Source organism: Hordeum vulgare, chromosome 7H (genome assembly GCF_904849725.1).
Source record: "Hordeum vulgare subsp. vulgare chromosome 7H, MorexV3_pseudomolecules_assembly, whole genome shotgun sequence".
NCBI classification, from domain to species: domain Eukaryota; kingdom Viridiplantae; phylum Streptophyta; class Magnoliopsida; order Poales; family Poaceae; genus Hordeum; species Hordeum vulgare.
In genome coordinates, this window is record NC_058524.1 from 349,431,400 (window position 1) to 349,442,612 (window position 11,213).

The following is an 11,213-nucleotide window of genomic DNA, read 5'->3' on the forward strand; positions in this document are numbered from 1 at the left end:
GCTAGCTTATGCAAAGGGGAAAATGACAATGGTATATGCTAATGATCGAGAACACTTGATCAGAAAGTGATCCTGAACACCTACCTACGTCATTCATAACCCCTCCGTGTTCCCGATCGAAGGGAGATCTTCGAAGGGACAGTCACGGTTACGCACTCAGTTGGCATGTTTATTAGTTTATGTTCAAGTTCTCTAATACCGGATGTTAACAAAATATTCCAAGTTGCCACATAACCGCGGGCACGGCTTTCCGAAAAGATTAAACCCTGCAGGGGTGCTCCAACTAGTCCATCACAAACGAACACAGGCCGCAAAGGCATCCTCTATCACGAATCTCGTGATCTCGTCGGATTCCTTAGAGGAAAACCTCAACTATGGGGGAAACCAAAGCTTCACCGGGATTCCTATACGCAAGATATACCGCTAAGGCAAGACAAGACTAGCAGGACCTCCCGACGTGTCGACGACCCCGATAAGAGCCGCGTATCTCAGTCTCAGGACACGCCGGATGGAACTAGCTACAGGTGCCAAACCTCAAGTTTCCTTGTGGTGGCCCCGCAGGCAGACCAGTTTGGACCAACACTCATGAGGAGCACTGGCCCGGGTTGTTGATTAGAATCCTCGGGGTAGCTATTCCCTATGCAGATTATTATTAGGTGATTAGCAAATAGTACCAAAGTTGGGTCCTGCCGGACAAGCCTTAACACTATGCGATATATCAAGGGGGTCCCCATAACAACCCCGAACGTGTTAGGAGCGATCATTATGGAATCAAACACCGGTAACCGGTAACTAAGGCGGCAATAACGGGACAAGACACCCGGCAAAAGGCTAGGCCTCCCGTCATTTACCAAGTATATAGGTACATTAATTTAGTAACAGAAATTAAGATAATTATATCAAGTTCATGACAACTCATGAATTATAAACACCTGCAACTAACAATGCTAACGTTAGTAGCTGAGCAAGCCTACCTAGCCATGCAAATTTGCTAGGAAAGGGTAAGGTGTTTAGGCTCATGGCATATGAAGAGGCAATATATTTTCAGTGGTAGGCAGCGAGCAATATGACGTGGAATCGAAACTAACATAACAAGTCTAGATATGGGATCAAGGTCATGTCATCTTGCCTGTGATATCCTCAGCTTGGAATGATTCTGGATCGTCCTGCACGTACTCTCCTGACTCCACGTAATCGGTCTCCGCTCCCGGTGCTACCCAACACAAGAATGACAGCCAATGAACAGCAGCACCACAAAATGCAACAATCACATGATGCATGAGATGAAAGTTGAGCATGCACCACTATTTCTAACACTAGCACAAGCACGAATAACTACAACAAGTTCCTGGACAGAACTTTGCACTAAACTATTTGGACATGCATGGGAATGATATGAGCAGATGCATCTCGTAAAAACGGTGCAAAACCATATAAAGAACTTTGCAAACGGAGCTACGGATCAACGGGAAACAACGAAACCGATATGAAGCCCTACGTGAAAGATTCATCACCACACACACAATTGGCACAAATCTGGTGTTCCCAGGTTGCCAATACATATATTACCCCAACATGAATGAAATGGAGCAAGTTATAACACTCCAACAACAATTAAACGCAAACTTTGCACAAAATGTCAAAACTACGCAATCTGCCAGCTTCTGCATCTTAGCTGTTTGAGAGCAACATGCAACATAGCTACAGGTCTTCAAACATGACAAATAATATATGTGGATGTTGCCAACCAAGAATACTACCATCTCCAGCAAGAATCACAGCAAAAGGAATTTAAACTCTAGAAGATACAAGGCCACAAACTTCCCCAAAACCATCAGTTCTCAGGGACTTAGTGAAAATTCCTGCACCTGAGTTTCTGTTTCTGTTCTGAAGCTTTTTGACAGCAATCAAAACACAATCTACTGGACTCCAAATGACTTGAAAATTGACATGAAGCTTCACAAACATACCAGGTTCAAAACACTAGAACTGAACTAAGTCCAGTTCCCAACATAATGACCAGCACAACCTTATTTACAGGGGAATAAAATGTTTCCAGCACTCCAGACTTAGTGAAATTTTCAGAGTTCAAAAATCTGGAATTTTCCAGCCACGTGCCCACTTTGTCTAGGCATAGTTTGCACACACATGTTCCCAAGAGGCGTTTGACACCACTATGGTGTTGAGCATAAACCCCTACTACTAACACACAAAATCCATGCCCTTGGGCTCCTTCTATACCATGGGAACAAGGCCCAAACTTTCAACAAAGTGCATATGCAATCCATAAGGTATGCTCCTAAGATGACAATTACATAGGAGAGTTTCATGTGCACAATGACAAAGTGACATGGGGGTTTGAACCCCATGTTTGTGTCATGCACATCAACAACCCCAACACACACAATTGCTCTCAAACACTAGCATCGAGCTCACACATAAGAGATCTTTAAACTAACAAGAGAGTATGCACACCCCCCACATATGGGCATGTGATGGTGCACACTCTCACAAGCATCACTAGGATCTTCCTAGTATTCATGTCACCATCATTATGCAAACTACCACAACAAACCACACCCTCACATGCTAACATAAATAGCTATCTAGTGCCACTCCTCACCTCAAGACATGTGATGAGGGGGAGGCATCCACACCCCACTATATCAAGGCAAGCTAATAAAACTACAAGATCCCTTAGCCCACACTAAAGTTCACAAGCTTGGGGCTATACAAGAGTAGCTAGTGACTCTTTTCACCTCAAAGCACAACTCACACCAAGGCCAAGGCATCTATCATCATCCACTTAACAAGGTTAGCTCCACTTCTCCAAAGTGCACCCACCAAAACCATCACAAGTATAGCAAGATCACACATCACCTCTTAGTGTGCAAGGCACACACAATACTAATCTACCCTATCTATTTTTGCAGGAACTAAATCATCCCCACTGTGTAAGAGGGTTAGAAATCACAAGAAATCACAAGGACTAACAAACCACTTGTATGGAGTTAGGGAAACAGAGATTAAAAGGCAGGAAAAAAACAGAAAGCAAAAAAAAATAGGCCAGGGGCTGCTGGGATTCGAACTCAGGTCCCCTGGTGTCCAGCACCACTGTCTCACCACTGCGCTGCTGCACCAGATTTGGATAAGAGAAAGGAAAAGGCAAGGTAACCTACCTACAGGAATATTCAAAACAAAGAATAAAAAGGCGCCGAGGGGGGTACTCGAACCCACGCCCTCCTACAGGCACTAGGATAAGCCAGCAATACACAACCATCGGGCTACGGATCGGGAACTGGTTAGACCAGCAGGTAAAAATAGTAAAACACTCCTCTTGCGAGAAGTATCCCGCCAGCGGCCGGAGCCGAGGACGCTGGCGGCGCCACTTCCGGCCACCACCGGCAGGGGAAACCGTCGGCGGGGCCCGCGGGACTCCCGGGGGATCCATTTTTGCCCTGAGCACGGGAGAAGGAGCTCCCTTGGCCGCCTTGAACTGCAGCAGTGTTCCTGCTACGCTGCACCGTCCGCCTGGGAGCACGGGACAGAGAGCTCCGGGCGCGCCACCCTGCGGGAACTGCTGCGCTGCTAGGCTACACGTCTGCTGCCGGCTGCTACTACGAACACGCACGCACACAACTCGCCCAGCTACTGCACCGCATGCACTGTTGCCGACCTACTGACAGGGAAGAAAACCGAAGCATCACGGCGACTCCGGCCGACCCAAGGAGGAAGAAGCACAGGGGCGACGTGCAGCCTCACCTTGGGGCGAAGAGGGGGCGCCGAACCGACGGAGAGGAAGCCGGACCGGGGAAGGAGACGCTGAAGAAGTTCCTCCACCGTAGACCGAAGCAGGGAAGGAGACGCCCGGTTCGCCCCATTGACGAGGACGAGGTCGACGGGGGGGGGGGGGTCGCTCCTCGGGGTCCTAACGCCGGGAATGGGACGCGGGGAGCCGCCCCGAGCCCCCGGACATGGCGGTCGTGCTGCCCGACGATGCATGCGGGGGTAGGCGCCGGCGACTCTCTCTTCTCTGCTACTTCTACAGAAACTTACCAGGGGAAGAAAAGAGAGAAGGGGGAAGGTGGCGGCGCTGGGGAGAAGGAGAGGGAACCCTAGGGCGGAGGAGGAGGCCCCGGGATCCTTTTATGGTCTCGGGAGGCGAGCCCGAGCCGCTGGATCGAGGGGAGGCAATCGGGAGGTGGAGGCTTGGTCGTACAGCATGACGTCGCCAGGAAGAAGAAGGACCTGTCGAGCGGGCTGCTGGAGCGCTTGCACTTGGGCCAGGGAAGAGGGTTATGGCCCAAGTTGGCTTTAGGTGGAGAGAAAGAAACCTGACTAATTTCTAATAAAAATAGGGCCTGAGAGAACATAAATATACACAGCCACCTAGTAGGGAAAAAAATAAAAGGAAAAATCCCCCTGGTCTTGAAAAAATGACCTAATAAAATAAAATAGGAACACAATATTTGGAGCCTTTTGAAATAAATGCAAAACAGTAATTAATCAACTGTTTTGGTTTATTTGCACCTTTAAAATTCAAAGGTCAAACCAGCAAAATTGCACCTCCTCATAATCACAATTAACTCTAATCACAAGACATTTAGAATCATTTTTTTGGGGAAGAAGGAATTTGGACATGGGATAATGGGAGGGAAGAGGAGTTTCAATAGTAAGAGCTTGCAAAGACTAGCACTAACTCCTTCATTCACACACCATTATCACATGCACCACAAGATAGTGCAAAACCTCACTTAACCCTGGCAAGATCACATGCACTCTCAACACCACAACACTACTCGTAGTAAAATCAAATGCAACATGATCATGGCATGCAATCATAAGGTATGGCAAGGAATGATATGTTATGCATGCATGCAAGGGAAGTAAGCACTAAGGAACACACATGAAATCATGGCACAAAATGATATCATCAAGATCTCTGACAAGGTGGCCCCACATGGAAGGTTACAAGAAGGGAAAGTTCTACACTTGGGGCATTACATGTTGCTTGCAGTTTGTGTGTTTATCTGTATCACTTGTTAGCCTGCATTTGCATATAACTACGATGACATTAATAATAGCTCCTAGTGTTACTTCTCATCCAACATGCGCCCTCAGATGTTGCTCTTATATATTAAATTCAAATGCTTATATCTGAGTACATAGTGAGGTGTTGTGTGTGACGCTGACGAGCCCTTGCTCGCATTTCCTTCAATACTGGCACCATGCCTGAGTCTGTGCTGTTTCCGGCTGTCAGGGGTGGATGCTAATTTTATATTTCTTTTGTCAGCACCTTTCCCGTGTTCTGTGCTGCTTTTTCGGCCATCGCGGGCAACTGATGTATTTCTTTTCATAGCAGTGACCCTATGCTCTGAGCTGTGCTTCGGCCGTCTTAGGGAACTGCTGCTTTCTTCTTATCAACACTGTCTCATGCTCGGAGCTGCTTTCCATCCGTCTTGAGTCAGAGTTGAGTTATTCTGGTAATGTCCCATCTGTGTGTTGTAAAGACTGTTCTGGTGGCTACCGATTTACTTGCTGATTTTATGCGAGGGTTCCGAAGGCCCCACATACAGTTATAATCGGTAAAGTAATAGTTTGCTATTATACTATTGAGATTACTGTCTATGATTACTTTTTGTTTTATCCGACAGTTTATGAATGTAGTTTAACAATAGCGGCTTAATCCTATTAATTATTGGATTGTGGTGACACCGGAGTGTTGCCTATGACAGACATATTATTCGGAGATAAGATACCTAGTTGGTTGATCAGAGTCACATGTCCGGGCCCATCCGCACAACCACCTCTTGCCGATATGGGACGGCCGTGACTTGAACTGATCGCGTGATCTCTCACCGATATGCCCCAACGAGGGACGGTTATGCACGAGCGCTGACCCTGATCAGGTAGGAGGTGATAACCCTGTGAGCCCAGTTAAGTTGAGTTGGGTACCCGTCCCCGTTTGGGACAATTTTGTTTGGCCACGACGGTGGCAGGTGTCATGAGAACACAGGGCCACCCAGGGCAGGACTCTGGAAGGGAGTGGTTGCCAGGGATATGATGAGAGAGTCACGGGTCAGGAAAGTTTCATTGGAGCAATGCTGGTCCACCCGAATGGGATCACGAGGTTAGTGCTCCAGGGAGTGGGTAAAGTGTGCAACCTGTGCATAGTGTCAAAACTATTCGAATAGCCGAGTCCACAGTAATGGATAACCCGACCAGACCTCAGTAGATGGTCAACCATATTGATGTCGGTAATGATGGAAGAACCCGTCCCGTGTCAACATCAGAGGATGTTGATAACATAATGTGTTAGCCAAGAGAAGGCTACATGATGACTGGTCAGATGACTGTGTGATGTGATATAAATCCATTCAGGTTGGATTACGAGTATGTCGAGGGTTGTGGTACAACCCAGAAGTACCACAACCCAGAAGAGAGTAAGTTGATATTCGGTAAAAGTAAGCTGGTTAAGTAATTGTTGTGATCTTTGCCATGCTAGTGAGGAAGATTACATGTTTAGTCCAGGTCATGCTATGCTTGATTTATATCTTCCTGTTAATGCCATGCCATGCTTAGAATAGCTATTACATAATCATTGTGCTTGCTTTGTTATCTGTTTGTTTGGATGCTATGTATTTGGTTGTCTTGCGAGTAGATTCAAAGTACTCACCTGGCCTTGCACGTGGCCAGTTGCAGGAGAAGACTCGTCGTGCTAGATCGTAACCAAGCCAGTCCTGCGAGTTATGGAGCCCAGCCAGGGACATCGATGTTGATGTATCAAGACCTCTGTTGCCATTTAGCTAGCCTTGGAGTCGTGTAATACTGTTGTAAGCAATAGTATTGTAATACTCCATCATATTATTAAAGCCATATTTGCCTGGAATTTTTGTATCATGCTCTTGACGTGCGTCCGGTCCTATCCTGGGGACGGACGTGTGTCGCCCTCTATCGGGGTGCCACAAGAGTTGGTATCAGAGCTAGGCTGGCTATAGGTTACCCTAGCACCCAGACCACCTTAGTATCGAACAGTAGTGAGCCTGATAGATTTGACCCGTCTCTGGCATCCGACATGGCCACTATTGACAAATAGATGGCGCTGTTGGAATGGACGTATCTCTACCCAGTTGTGCGCCCACCCAGCCACTTTAGATTGGACCGTGACCCTACCAAGTTGTCGGCCGTGCCAGTATATCTTCTACCCAGCATGAGAAGGACCTATACCATCTTGGTGTGATCCCGCCCGACTGCCTATTTAAGCCCTTCCCACTTGTGAGCTGTAGCTCTCCCCACCCAGTAAGCCACAGCCTTGCAAGAGATCCCACACCAGTATCCTCGAACCAGCAGCCATGGCCAGTTCCTCCAAGACACCCAGTTTTCACAGCCGAACCCTAGCCAAAGGTTATGCTGGCTTCCCGCCCATCCTTTCTAGTATGCTCTCCCGAGCTTTTGGCCTTAGTAACCCCCTAGTGTATTTGGTGTTCCAGTCGGAACCCGTCCCCCATCTTTGCTGGTTTTATGCAATGGTGCATATCAACCCAGGGCCAGCGGCGGATGGGAAACCATGAATATTCGTGGCCATCCCATGCCCACTCTTGAGTTGGGTGTCCAAATAGCCGCTGCGGAAACTATCACCCGTCTTCGGCTTCAGTTTCCGCAAGTGATGGAGATGCAGGAACTTCGCTATTGTCCCCCTACATCGGACACAAGCTGCAATTCGTCCAGCACAGTCAAAGATGCAGACCCATCAATAGCTTGGCTGATCCAGTTTGTTGCTGCCCAGGGACTATTGCTTTTCGACATTCTCAAAGAGCTCAAGGCCGTGGATCAGGACGCCACGTGGGTTGTTGCGGAAGCATACCATGCGACCCGTCAAGTTGAGCCCCAGTAAACCCAGTCCCAGTTGCCAGACTCAGTGCCACCTTCTCAGCTGGTACTGCCCTCGCAACCAGTGGTCCCATATCAGCCCGGAGACATCCACCGTAACTCCATTCTGGGAGCGATCAGGCGACTTCGTCACCCGGATCTGTTCCGTCAAGCTCCCTTTGCAGCCCCAACAGTTGTGTCCCGACCCATAGAAGTGCCCGAATACCTAGACAAGAGTTGGTTCAGCCTTTGTCCCCCAGGAGAGCCCCAGCAGGAGTAAGACCGTTTGTGGCTTCGGCAGTGAGCGAAGCCAGAAGATGTCGCGCATAGGTGTGCTGCGAAGACTGTTTCCTTGCCCGCTCATAGGATTAGGACTCTGTTGTTGGGAGTGCGTTGTTAGTAGCCGCCTAGTAGGGCAGTGTATTGTTGTACTACTTGCTTGTACATGTGTGTTGTGTGCCTGTTCGCCCTGTGTGCTTGGTTCGTCTGCCCCAGTGTTAAACAGAAATATTTAACAGAGCTAGCATTGGATTTCTTAACAAGATTTTGATCGGTAGAGCACTTACACCTAATAAACTTGGACTCGCCCAGAGTCCCTAATGAAAATGCAAGTTGGTGCAGGTGTATGTATGCCAGGAGTACATACACCCACTAGCATTAAAACATCTTAGTGCAATCGGCTTAATATGATTCTTACTTTGCCTGCATTTTGCCATCCTATGCATTTTGCATGTTAGTCTAACTAGATTGCCTGTGCATCGTGGGAGCAATGTTGCAATCTCAGAGAGATACCGAGAGATCTTTTTGCAGCGTAGACCGTTACAACCGTTCCAGACCAAGACCTAGACCATAGTTCTACCCCTAGTGCCCACTAGTTGTGGATGTTGTTGAGCCAGGAGAAACCAACAGCGTAGTCTCCACACTGATAGCGCTCCGCTGACTGCACCCGCTCCCCAGACCTAGCAGCGCCTCTGTCATCATCTGGGGCGATGTTGACAAGCCGCCTTTGCCACCCCGCCAGCGCTTATTTCGCATGCTTGAGACGACGTAGTTGACCCTCAGCTATCTCTTTAGCCACGGCATCGCGACGATCATCAAGGATCATCGCGCACAGTAGCACCGATCCGCCGACTAGCGCCGCCAGTAGACCAGCCAGGAGGATTGTGAGCAGCTCCGACCCCATGCCCGCCATTAGCGCCTTGCCTCGTGCTCCTGCAATCAAGAAGAGAGGAGAAGAGGAGGAAGGAGTGAGACTGATGCGAGGTAGAAGAGAGAGGAACCGAGGTCGCTTTTATAGCTCCGGTCCGGCGTACGGTGAGCGAGGTCTAGGAGGCCGCGCGCTGCTCGATCACCGGCGTCCAGGTGGGAATCCGAGAGCAGTGCTGACCGGCGTTGGCCCGCGATGGGAGTGCTCTCGGCGTCGGCCTCATGCACGCCGCGCACTACCATCGTAGGGTGCTTTTCGTCCTAGGAGCTAGGCGTGCGCAGTGCCTAGCCGCACTCCGAGCGGCGCAGGAGTGAGAGAGAGAGTGAGAGTCGTTGGCCGGAGAAGAAGAGGGAGAAGTCTGCCAGTGGACCCTGATTCCACTCGCCAATGAGTGGAGGCCAATGTTCATCAGGGTACCCCAAGCATTTTCAGAAAAAGGAAATTTTGCTTTTTCTAAAACTGATAGGGCTACCCGGTGATCTCCGTGTATAGAGTAGACCCTGCAATACTTGTGTATCGCTCTGGGTGTGCCAAATTTTGGTACTCTTAACTCGGTTGTTTTCGACCACAGGCATAAGGCAGAACCCAGAAGTTTTTCTCGGAGGCGTAGTTGTAATAGTTGTTGTGCTAAGCTAACCCTGTGAATCTCGAGGACGAGATTCTTCTAAGGGGGAAGGTTTGTAACACCCCAAAAATCGGGTTATCGATTTTTGTGCTGTTATTCCTTCCTAGCTTTTCTCTCTCGGATTTTTCCTATGGAATTTGGCAAATGACGAGGTGAATCTAGTTTGTCCTCAACCTTTCCGTGCTTTTTCGCATGTCCTTGTGCCAACTTGTTCTTGTTGAGAAAACCCCGAACCTCTTGGAAACCCTAGCTCCGAAGTATTGGAACTGGGAATCCTATCTTTGTGTTTTCAAAGGAGCCATCATTTCCCTTGCTCTGTTGATCCTCTAAGTCTACCCAGAGATCATCATTGCCTCATAGACCCCAGATGTGCAAAAATATTGCCAAGTCATATGCAATCTTTCCCCTTTGGAATTAATTCCTGTTTCTGCTTGTCTGAGGAATTAAATCTAAGAAAATATCTATCCATCTCCAATGCCCATGAAATCTTGTAGAGGTATTCTTTGTGTTCCTATGAAGCTCTCATAAAACATTGGCCATCACAGAATAAAGGAAAATTGCATTTTCCTACTTTATGCCAATATAGCATTTTGGGGCCTTTCCAAAGGAACTACCATTTTGGTACCTAGGAAAAATCCCAAATAATTTGTGAAGCTTCTCATATCCATATAGTCATCATTTCTATCAAAAGATCAAGTTCCCAAGTTCAAAAATTGAGCACAATGTCCCATTGCAAATTCTGTCCAGATCTTCTGTTTGCAAAGGAAGTGATTGGTTCGTTGTTCCCCTTGAGTTGAAATTTTGGAGAGTGGTTCATTATGTTAAATCATCTTTGCCCACCAAAGTTTAGCCGATTTCATCATTCCATTCTTCCCCAGGAAATTATTTAAGAATCTTTCCAAAATGAAGCATTGTAAAGGAAGTACCATTTATATTTGCGCAAATGGTATGAATATTTTCCAGTGTCTTCATATGTCTAATTAATGAGTCTCCTCCAAATTTCAGCCATTTTCATTTAGCCATTTGACCCCAGCAGCATCTTCTTCATTTCTGGTCAGTATGCCAAGTTACAAAGGAAGTACCCCCATAGACTTATTGGAATGTGCTGCATTTTTGCCAGTATAGTGACCTTAGTGAGTGGTCAACCTCAGCCTAATATCATGCCAAGAGGTGCACTATGGTGGTGACAACACAGCACAAACACCTTGCTGTTGGGGACTATTTGACCTTGGTGTGGTCACCTCATTTCTCCCCAGGGGTGTGCGTTGTGTCATTTCACCTCAGCACAGTGCGTAGATAAGCTTAGACAAGGTCTGGCAGCTTGAGGGGCAAGGCAAGACCATGGCCACGTGGTGACCATGGGTAGAGCATGCCAAAACACAGCTCTGTGCATTGAGGTCGACGGGAGCTTGTCTCCAGCTGGTTCTAAACTGTCCACGGATGTCGTAGAGCCTCCCCGGGCACGTGTGAACGCTCTGGAACCCTCTCCCCTTCGTCCCCTTGCTCCTGGAG